This window comes from Saccostrea echinata, unplaced genomic scaffold, assembly GCF_033153115.1.
Source record: "Saccostrea echinata isolate AGI-Se365-2 ecotype Australia unplaced genomic scaffold, CSIRO_AGI_Sech_v1 ptg000027l, whole genome shotgun sequence".
In the NCBI taxonomy this organism is placed as follows: Eukaryota; Metazoa; Mollusca; class Bivalvia; order Ostreida; family Ostreidae; genus Saccostrea; species Saccostrea echinata.
Genome location: NW_026889776.1, coordinates 10,710,393 through 10,722,134, shown reverse-complemented (window position 1 = coordinate 10,722,134; position 11,742 = coordinate 10,710,393). Strand labels below are relative to the sequence as shown.

General features: G+C 34.2%; 1 long non-coding RNA gene across 1 annotated transcript; it reads right to left on the bottom strand.

Moving 5' to 3' along the window:
* Nucleotides 1–210: 210 nt before the first annotated feature.
* Nucleotides 211–3,953, bottom strand: LOC133193375 (uncharacterized). Its single transcript, XR_009721921.1, has 3 exons — nt 3,830–3,953; nt 1,184–1,277; nt 211–936 (listed from the first exon to the last, which is right to left on the bottom strand). It is a non-coding gene; the product is annotated as an uncharacterized LOC133193375 (long non-coding RNA).
* Nucleotides 3,954–11,742: the final 7,789 nt, after the last annotated feature.

Below are 11,742 nucleotides of genomic sequence, written 5' to 3'. Positions count from 1 at the left end.
AAATGTATATTTGCAGGAAATATAAATTCTTCTCTAATCCCTCTCATATTATTTTTTCCAAACATTAAGAAAAAAAATAATTAAAAACTATAGACAAAATTAAGTAAGCATAAATAATACAAAGCATTTTACAGCTGTTTTATTTGGAAACAAGAATTTAATTGTAGGATACAGAATAGCTGGCTGATGGAGACATCAGACAGACCAGCACTAGCAAAGATGATTAAACCACCCAAAGTACCTGCAGATACATGTATATGGCCTTCTGTAGTTTTTGAAAATTGAAAAACTGTGGAATCATTTTATTGGGGGGGGGGGGGCATTAATCAGCTGTTAGTGGGCAGGCATTTAATTCAACTGGTTTGTGCATACATAAGGTTAACTTTAAAATACATTAAGTTAAAGATTCAATGAACTGACAAGTTGAAAAAATAAGTATTTGTGGGAATATAAATTAGTGGATATGTTTGACCCACCTATCCTCCCCCAAGAACAATGATGATTCCACAGTAAATGCTGCCAATTACTTTTTTTTAAAATACCAAATAATTGAGTTATGTGTCTGAAACTGACAAAGTAAATACTTGTTGAAGTTATGCTAATTTACATCTTCTTCTGTGCAAAGTAAATTCACACTGTAATAATTAAGGGTATAACATACAAATTCAGAAGAAGAAATGAAAGTCAACTGCTCTGTGGTGATGTTGTTTATGGTTTGAAAGTCTCTTCAGCCTTGGTACAATAGAAAAGTCTTGACTCATATTCAACACAATGAAGCCAAGAATGAAGCTATGAATGAGTTGGAGAGTGGGTATCTTGTTTTTTTTTTTAATTTACACTCTTAACAGTTCTGTTGAAAATGGTTTCTGCCTTATCCAGTGTCCAGATCACTAAGTAGACTACCAGTTAATATTTGTTTCAGCCATCACTTTTGGTCTGCAATAGATAATAAAACACATCTTAAATGTTATTAAAATTCTTGAGAATGAAAATTTATGGTTAAGTAATTGAAGTGAAATTAAAGAATGAATTTCAATTCTACATGTACCAAGATACATGTAGTATAAATTATATACATATGGAAACTACAATTTTTATTTTCAGATTCCAGCCTGAAGTATGCAATTCAGACAGAGTAAAGACATTTTAATATTTTATATATACATGTACATGTATAACTTACTAATCCAGAAGATTCCTGAGACTCTGTGATTCACCCAATTACATGAATGCCTTCGAGTCTGGTCATCATAACAATGTACTCCAATTTTTTTAACCTTCAAAAAAAAAAAAAAAAATTCTGTAAATAAATATAAAGGCATAATCAAGAATAGTTTACTTCTTTATTACAATGTGCTCATACACTGTATACAATATGCATGATATCAGTTTTCTGGCCTTTTATTTAGTACATGTATGCTAGAATACTGTACATAACTTGAATTTTACAAATGAATGTTTTGCTAAATTTTCTTTTGGACATAAAGAATGGATGCGTACAAGGCGAAGATAATCCCCCACTCTGAGAAAAGACATTTCTTAATTCTTAAGTTCATGATGTTATATTTCACAAAAATTGTATTGTCAATATCATCTTTTACACATTTGCTTCTTTTATTTAATTGAATAACTTATTGATTAGTATTTTTTATTTTCAATTATGAAGGTAGTGGAAAGAAAAAAAAGAGCCGAAGGCTCAAGTGAGCTTTTCTGATCAAAGGGTGTCCGGCGTCTGCCATCCATAAACATTTTCGACTTCTTCTCAAGAACCGCTGGGCCAATTTAAAACAAACCTGCAAATGTGACAAAGCATCCTTGGGTGAAAGGGATTTAAGTTTGTTCACAGGAAGTGCCATGCCTTATTTCATGGAGAGATAATGAAGAGTTCATGAAAATTTAGTGGCATCTTTAAAAATCTTCTCAAGAACCACTAGCTAGGCAAGAAAAGATGAAAATTATGTAAAAGCTTCATTACAAATTACATTACATGTACAATCAAGTTTATTCATATCATAACCCGGGGGGGGGGGGGGGGCACAAGAGGGGGGTGAAGTTTTATGTAGGAATATATGGGAAATGTCTTTAAAAATCTTCTTCTCGAGAACAGCTTTGCCACTATTAGTCATATTAATTCAGAAGCAACCTTGGGTAATGTAGAATCAAGTTATCCTCAGGTAGTGTAGATTCAAGTTTGTTCAAATTAGGGGGGTGGGGACACAACAGAGGGTCAAAGTTTTACATAAGAATATATAGGAATCATCTTGAAAAAAATCTTCTGTTCAAGAACAGCAAAGCCATGATTAGTCATGTTATTATAGAAGCATCCTCAGGTAGTGTAGATTCAAATTTGTTCAATTTTAGGAGGGTGGGGCCACCAGGGTTCGAAATTCACTATATACAACTCACAAAACACGAGTTAGAATTCCCAAATTGCGAGTTGAAAATAAGGTAACTCACAATTTTTTTTTTTTTTTTTGCATTGAAACTGTAGCAAAATTATATAATATGACAGAACACAATACTTTTGATTTAAATCAGTAATTTAAATAAAAGTCACACTGTAGTTGTATTTTGTGTATTGTACAGTAGTTACTTTTTCCTTAAGTTACATGTATTTAATTTATATGAATTTAACTTTATATGAAAATTGCGAGTAGTCTTATAAAATTGCGAGTTCACTTTGTTGGTACTCGCAATTATTTGCGAGTTGTAATTTTAGGGAGTTTCTAACCCTGGGCCACAATGAGCGATGAGCGTTTTACATAGGAATACATGGGGGGGGGGGGGGGGGTCTTTAAAATTCTTCTGTTAAAGAACAGCAAAGCCATGATTAGTAATATTGATATGGAAGCATCCTGAGGTAGTGAAAATTTAAGTTTGCCATTGACATTACTAACAACTTTTTTTTTATAAATGTAACTCTTCCTTGAACTTTGAAAATTGTAATATATCTCACAGCAGGGGATTGTCCTGTATGCTCTCTTTCTTTATTGTAACAGTTTGAACAAAATGGGTTAACTATGGGGTAGATGTAAGTCAATGAATTTCAAATTATGAACTTTAAAGAAATACCACCCCCTCTCCCCCCCCCCCCCAAAAAAAAATAATAAAGATTTTTTTTTTACAATACTGGTGAAAGAAAAAAAAAAGAAATCTCAAGGGTTGTATACCAGGGAAACTTGCAGCATTACCATATTATGAATTCCAACTTAACAAAAAATTGTTAGTGAAAAAGAGGGGGGACTGAGGAACAACCAAAAAAAATCACACTGCCTTTCACATGAAGGGATGAAATGTAACTGCAAAGTTAGTACTGGAAGTGTGAATATTTCAAAATGGGAGTATTTGGGGCATGCCCCCTCCCCTGGAAAGTTTAGGATTAACGTAATAATTTGCATTCTGAGAGCTAATCTAAGTTCATTTATTTTATAATAAAATGCAGCATGCTTACTTTATCCTCAACTTAATGTATATTTAATCGAAAATTTTCTGTAACTAAAAGGGGGAAATTTGACATTTTATTCATCAGGTGAAAGGATTGTTTACAGTTATAATGAATTCTGTGGACCAACTGTTGCGTTTTAGATATGATCCCTGTGACTGAAAGAGAAAGTAGACCTATCATATAAAATATCAAAAATCTTAAGCTTCTTACAAAAAAAGTCATTACCATTATAGATCTGAAAGTTTTCGTTTTCCCCCACTAGGCCTACTGTGCAAATATGCATTGGGCTTTCGCCGAATAATGCTTGACTTTGACAAATCATTAGCACTTGAAAACACTTCTTTTGTGGGTGTACTTTCAGAAGTTAAAAAAAAAACAACTTACGTTTTCATCGAAGGAAGCTGTAAATTACACATCATGTCAACATCCCCTTTCTAGAGCAGTGCGTTATCCACAACTTGTACTGCATTGAATTCGGATTATTTTCTCTCAGTTTATGAGAAAACTCGTCAAATATATTTGAATGCAAAACAATACTTATATTTTTTACCAAAACACACTGAATTGCTTTCGTTTAATTTTTAGGATTTTTTGTAATTTTAATTTGGAAAGAACGACTACTCCCTCGATAAACTGGTTTCCTGCCCCGTGATCTTGACGCTAATGGACGAGTTTACCATGTTAAATCCCCGTAGACTTTGAATTTGCCGCCGTGTCAATACACCGATTGAACTCGAGGGTTCGGATAAATGCAGGAAGTTTGGAAAAAAAATGATCTATCTCTCGAACCTAGGTTGAAGGCCAAGGTATTTATATATTTTGAGATATGTTGCAAAATGTGGTGACAGTAGCTTGGTGGGACAGACTATAAACCAATCAGATTTTAGTATTTAACATGAAAGTATAATAAATATATATATATATATATATATATATATATATATATATATATATATATATATATATATATATATATATATATATATATAATTATACCAGTCATTCCTGGATTCGAACCCATTCTAAGGTAAAAAGAATCTTTGCTTGGAGTCCACACGCTTTACCACTAGACCATCTCTGACACTGAAGTATGAAGTGCTATTTTATGTGCACATTTTGCGTTTCGGATGGATAATAATTTTTATTCGATTTTTGTGAAATATGCCTCTTTGAAACAAAAATCGGAAATGGCAGTTTTGAAGAAAAAGCCCTGTCTCTCTATGCGTATATCAAATTCATTTTGTTTCAAGGAGGCAGTTTTTCAGAACAATGGGGATTCCCAATTTGAAAGACAGAAAACTTGAATTATTTTGCTATGTGACTAATTTACACTTTATTTAATGACAAATTGATAGTCGATTTCCAGTTTCTAAATATTGTTCTACATTGTGCTGTATATACCGTTGTATCTGAAAAAATTTAAGACCGTTTTCTGTTACTTAATATTTTTCTTTTAAACTGCTACAACTTTAGGGAAAATAAAAAAAGAACTGCAACACCCTCTTCTCAGAATATGAAAAATACTGGAAAATATTTGTGATATGCTACATGTATAATGTATTTATTTTCCCCAAGTTTATATACAAATGTACAAGTATGTTACAATACTTGATACTGTTCCCCCACCCCACTTTTTTGTACTTACCCCCTTTTCACCCCCTTTCTCCTTTTATTTATTTCATTTCTGTATATAAAGCTTTCACACTGAAGATTCATTTAAATGTGCAACATGTTATATATAAGAAGATGAGTGAACATGACGAGCGAAAAGCCTACTGTGTGACAAACATGAAGGTGAAAAAATTAAATTTCAATTACATCAAAATTTTCCTTGATATTTCATCTAGTAACATTAAAATATACTTTATGTAAAATCTCTACAATTTGCAAAAATCCCTCTCAAAGATTGGAATTATTTGCCTATGAATATTATAAACACACTAAAGCGGGCAAAATGAGTCATTTTCTCGTACTATAACACTATTTTTCGTTATGAGTGGGTCTTCGCTCCACTTTTTTGAAAGTTAATCCCCAAAGTTTGCATAAAAATATACATTTTTTGGTTACCAAAAATATGGAGCAAAGACCCACTATACCTTAAAAATATACTTTTTTGACATAACATTCGCATATTTTCGAGAAATACTTGAAGTCCATTAAGTCAAGGGTCATATCACAAACATGATGTAAATGCCACGATTCATCAGAATCTGTGTAGTGTAGTGGTTAGAGTGTTAGTCTCGAAGGAAAATGATACTCAGGATTTCTATTGCGAGGGTTCGAACCCCACAAATACTACAATATTTTTTTAATAAAAGAATAATTTTTGCCGAGAAAATTTTCCTCAGAAAAGTTTTGTTTATCATAATCTCATAAATTTCAATAATGAGAACTTTACTCTAGATACTAAATTCACGAACTGAACATGATTTTTATATATCTGAAGCTATAGGCTTTCTGCACGTTATGTTCGCCCATCTCCTTTCAGTTTGATTTTGAAATGCAACATACATTTACTATTAAAAAAAAGTGTAATAGCTCGTCACTGCGAGCTCTAACGACAACGCCTGGGCGAAGAGAAAATTCGGACTACTGCACATTCATTCAATAGAATTTTTTTCCGCAGTAATTCTGGACCCACAATGCATCGCTTCTTGTTCTCGCTGCTAACTTCGTTCGCACGGTAACAACTTCTAAAAATTCACACAAAATAAACTCACCTTAATTTAATGGATATTGCATACTGATAGTAGATTAAACGTTCTTTGTTAAAATCATTGCACTTTTTAAACTGCAGCTAACATCCGACGTCATGTGACGTCACAGTCTAGACGTTCCAAATGTCTCGTGCGGTTTGAAGAGGCGGATCTTAACGAATGAAGTGAACAATGCGCTCGCCCCAACGGTCGCACTGTCAACATATTATGAATTATTAGGAAGTAGAAATGAAAGTATGCATTGAATGTTAATTAATATATTGTACAGTCTGTATATGTGAAAGCACAAATAAAATCTATTTCAAAAAAATACTGGAACTTCTATAATGAATTATATACCCGGTATTTTATACGTTTGATGGCAATTTTACATTATGTACTTTGATGTATCTATGTTTGTAAATGTATGTCTCTTGATTCTATTGAATGGGGCATTACATGGACTACGTCATTACAAAGTAAATACATGTACGTCATGCCTTATTACCAAAGTTCTTCCTTAGTTGACATATATGGAATAGGGATTACAAGGTTAGCTTTTCAAAAAAAAGCCGAGAGTCAGCCACTGGAATACAGAATGTTTTTTTTTATGCTTTGTGATGGTATATGATTTGTTTTATTCATCATTTTGTGTTCCGTAAAAGTCATTATAATCTAAGTTGAATTCGCCTAATCGTTTTCTTATTTGTAACATAATGCTGTACACAATAAATAACAAGAGGTCCATGGACCACAACACTCACCTGAGTAACTTTAGCCCTGCAGTTCTTCTTATGACCCCCCTCCCCCTTGTAATACCTATTGTGGCCCCAGCCTACCCCGGGGTCTTGATTTGAACAATTTAGAATCTACACTTACCAAGGATGCTTCCTCATAAGTTTCAGCTTTTCAGCTAAGTTTTAGTTGTTCTTGAGAAGAAGATTTTTAAAGATTTTTCCCTATATATTTAAATGTAAAACTTGGATTCTCTATTGTGGCCCCGCTTAATCCCCGGGGGTAATGTTTTGAACAATTTATAATCTACACTACCCCAGGATGCTTCCACATAAGTTTCAGCTTTTCTTGCCCAGTGGTTCCTGATAAGGGATTTAAAGATTTTTTCATATATTTTTCAATGTAAATCTTGGATTCCCTATTGTGACCCAGCCCTATTCCTAGGGATCATGATTTGAACAATTTATAATCTACACTACCCCAGGATGTTTCCACATAAGTTTCAGCTTTTCTGGTACAGCGCTTCTTGAGAAGATTTTTTAATGACCCCACACTGTTTTTGTCTGTTCTTAATTAGCTCCCCTTGTAAGGGGGCTTGGCCCTTCATTTTTACAGCTTAAATTCCCTTTCACCCAAGAATACTTTGTATCAACTTTGGTTAAAATTAGCCCAGTGGTTCTTGAGAAAAAGTTGAAAATGTGAAAATTTACAGACGGACGGACGGATGACGGACAACAAGTGATCAGATAAGCTCACTTGAGCTTTCAGCTCATGTAAGCTAATAAAGCATAGAATTAAGTTAGACTACATCATGATCATTATGATGACCCCCAATTAATTTCTCTTTGGCGCAGACATCAGAGAAAGTTCGTCTCAGAAATGAACAAAGCCACTAAGATCCCAATCATTGAACGTTGACGAATGTATACATTTTCATTTTTACTGTTAAATTCTATAAATGATACAGATTATGATGCAACACAAGAAGGTAGACTTTGGGTTAGATTTTAGATTGTTTTAATTATTTTTTAAATAAAAGTTTTTAATTGTGCAGGTTCCAGACAATGCATGATTTGGGGGGGGGGGGGGTGCATACTACATGTATATTTACATCAATTTCTAAGTTTAAGCGTCCATTTTAGTGTTATTTGGAAAGAAAATAATTGCTTCTAAAATAAAGCAATGAAAGCCATGGAAAACAATTTAAACTGGAAATTCAAAATATTTTATACAAGCAGTACTTATACCCTAATATACCAAAATGTAACTGATGATGTCTACCATCAAAGCAAAATAAATTAACATACTTAATTCCATTTTTCTCACTCTTTCTCGTTGGGGGGGGGGGGGGGCGAACCTGTCTATAAATCCGGGCGGTTTCTCTCAACTATCGCAGTCTACTGTCAGTGGTCATTTTCTCACCTGTGGGTGCGGTTTACGTGCACAAGCTGCACTTACACGTCTATCATCATGTAAATTATAAGAATTTACTGTCATACAGTGGTCTTTTGATGTTTTCATAACTTTCATCATTAAAGTGAAAAGAGATTCTTTTTTTCACTGTTTTGGGACCTTTGTGGCAAGTGGATTATTGTGTGAATTCCGACATGTCTTATGCAAGAAGGGAGGGAGTCTTGCATCAGGCATCCAGAGGAATGCACACAATGACAATGGCGATTGATGGTATATATATCAAGTGTTAAATATGCTCTACATATAAACTTCTCATCTTTTATAAAAAGCACTGAAATATTTTGATAGAATTATATAAAGCAGTATAAATTTCCCACTTAGAACAATCTATGTCGTCGAGAACGACGAAGCACAAAGCAGTCTATAAATAGATCGAGGTCGTGAGTGCGAATATTGGAGCATATAGAGAATTTTTCCCAGAATTCCAAATTACGCAAGCGCATTTGCAGTTTCATCCCACCGTAAATAGTCAGCCCGCGGGCTGACTAATGAAAGTTGAATTGGTCTTGGAAAAAAAAACTTGTGTATTTAAAAAAAATATATCTATATACATATAATTATGTATACATTGTCGCAAACCACAGCCAAAATGTACGATCCTCTCCCATTCTGGCCGTGGTTGAATGAGAAGAGAATATTTCTCAGCTCATTAGTCAGCCTACGGGCTGACTAGTTGTCTAACGAAGAACTTCAAATGCGATTGCGTTTTCTGGAATTCTGGGAGGTAGACTGGTACCCTGACATTGGTTAACCTAAGGAGCGCAAGCGATTCTGGGAGATTGACGCATCCGGAACACCTCGGGCCTTTCACAGAAGGTTTTCCTGTGAAAGGCCCGATGTTTTCCGGATGAGATTGATGAAGAGTAAGTCACTCCTTTTGATTTCGTTTCAGTAAAATCAATATGGATTAAATAACGAAATCCCTATTTCAACACCATAATACAAATCAAATGTAAATACAGGTTAAAACAGTAAGACGTTTGGTGCTGATTTCTTTGGAAAAACTGTCTATATTGAGGTTTTGTAGTTTGCATTTTCAACAGTTTTAGAATCTTGTTCGCAGTAATTTAACTGGTTCGCAACTATTCATAAAACGTGTGTTCTATGCAAATAACATGAAACTGTATAAATTTATTTTACTCTGTGTTTGGTGCATCAGTTTAAACTCTTTGGAAAAGTATCTTAAATTATTTTACATGTTTATTCAATTCTGCAGCATAAATATTGGATTATTTCAGATTTTAAAGGCTTTTCAGTTTTTATTGGTATTACTTTCGTTTTCATTTAAAGCATTTCGATCCCGATGTTAATTATCAGATTTTGGTTTGTAAAGGCATGCAATGGATAGATCGGGAGAGAGACAGCTAGCTTCGCCTGCTACATTCTATTTTAGCTCACCTGAGCTGAAAGATCGAAAGCTTTTCTGATCACCCGTTGTCCGCCACCCGTCTAGTTGTCTAGCTGAACGTCCGTCTGTAAATTTTTCACATTTTCAATTTCTTCTCAAGAACCACTGGGCCAATTTTAACCAAAGTTGGTACAAAGCATCCTTGGCTAAAGGGGGTTTAAATTATTAAAATGAAGGCCAAGCCCCCTTACAAGGGGAAATAATCAAGAAAAGACAAAAATAGGATGGGGTCAATAAAAAAATCTTCTCAAGAACCACTGGGCCTGAAAAGCTGACACTAATGTGGAAGCATCCTGGGTTAGTGTAGAATCTAAATTGTTCAAAATATGACCCCCGGGGGCAGGGTGGGGCCACAATAGGGAATCCAAATTTCACATTGAAATATATAGAAAAAAAATCTTTAAAAAATCTTCTTCTCAAGAACCACTGGACCAGAAAAGCTGAAACTTATGTGAAAGTATTCTGAGGTATTACAGGATCTAAAGTGATAAAATCATGACCCCCAGGGGTAGGTTGGGGCCATAATAGGGAATATAAAAAAACTTTTAAAATTTTCTTCTCAAGAACCTCTGGGCCAGAAAAGCTGAAACTTATGTGGAAGTACCCTAGGGAAGTGTAGAATCTAGTAGATTGTTTTTAAATAATGACCTTCGGTGGTCGGATGGGGCTACAATAGGGAATCCAAGTTTAACATTAAAATATATAGAAAAAATCTTTTAAAAACTTCTTCTCAAGAACCACTGGGCTAGAAAAGCTGAAACTTATGTGGAAGTATCCTGGGGTAGTGTAGAATCTTAATTGTTAAACTCATGACCCCCTGGAGTACGGTGGAGCCACAATAGGTATTACAAGAAGGAAACTCTGGTTCAGTATGGTTGTTAAGGATAAAGGTGCCTCCTCCTTTCTCTGGGTGCAGTTGACCGAGACATTCTCTACCAGAGAGAACTTTGCAAGTTTCACTAACACCTGTTAGTGAAGTTTGCAAAGCTCCTTCTGGAAGAAAATGCCGATATGAATACTTCAACTCTTTTTCCTTAAACAATAATTCAATAATAAAGTTCGAGTAAACGTCTCTGAAAAGATTAGAGGGAGGATCCAGAGGGGTGGTGGTCCAGGGGATTCAGACTTTTAAAAGTCATAAAATCAACGAAAGTTGTCAAAAAAAAAATAAATAAATAAATAAATAAATAATAAATAGAAAATTAATTGTAAAACGGGCTACAGAATGTTACGTACTAAATCAAACGTAGTATTATGTTGTAAATTTTGAATTTACTAAGGGGAGGTAAATGCAAAAAAAAATTTGCATTTACCTCCCCCTAGTATATTCAAAATTTACAACATGATAGTAGTGTAAATGGGGTTCGAGGTTAGTGTAGGGGGATTTGAAAGTTGCCTTAAGATCTTTGTGAAGAACATCCCCCTTTTTTCATAAAACCCTAGATCAGCCTGATGTGAGCGGCTTCTGACTTTTAATGGAATTATGCTATTTGAATTTAAACATAAATATATTACACTTTTCGATTTTGTATTTTAATACACAAAATAATGCGAGAACCTGCATGCATGGGGTGGTTTTAACCTAAAACTCTCTGCTCCCATGCTGAAAAACTATCAAGACTTAAGGATCAACTGGCCAAATCGGCTAAAAATAATGTTGAAATCCTATTTTCTTATACAAAATTTCGGTTTCTTAATGCTTGTAAACATTGTCATGAAAAAAGAAAAATCCAATGGCTGACTCTAAGCTTTTTTTAAAAGCTAAACTTGTTAAAATATTGACCAATGCGAGTAAAGCATAGTGAGATGATGTTCTTCAACGCGACCTTTCAATACCCAATCGCAGTATACGACGCATTTCTTTTATACTGTTGATGTCAGTTGTTGATTGAAACAAATACTGAGGCGTAAATATTCAAGATTACGACACTTTTTGTGATCAAGCAGCCCCTTGTAGGAGAGAGCTATATGCGGGCTCCGAACCG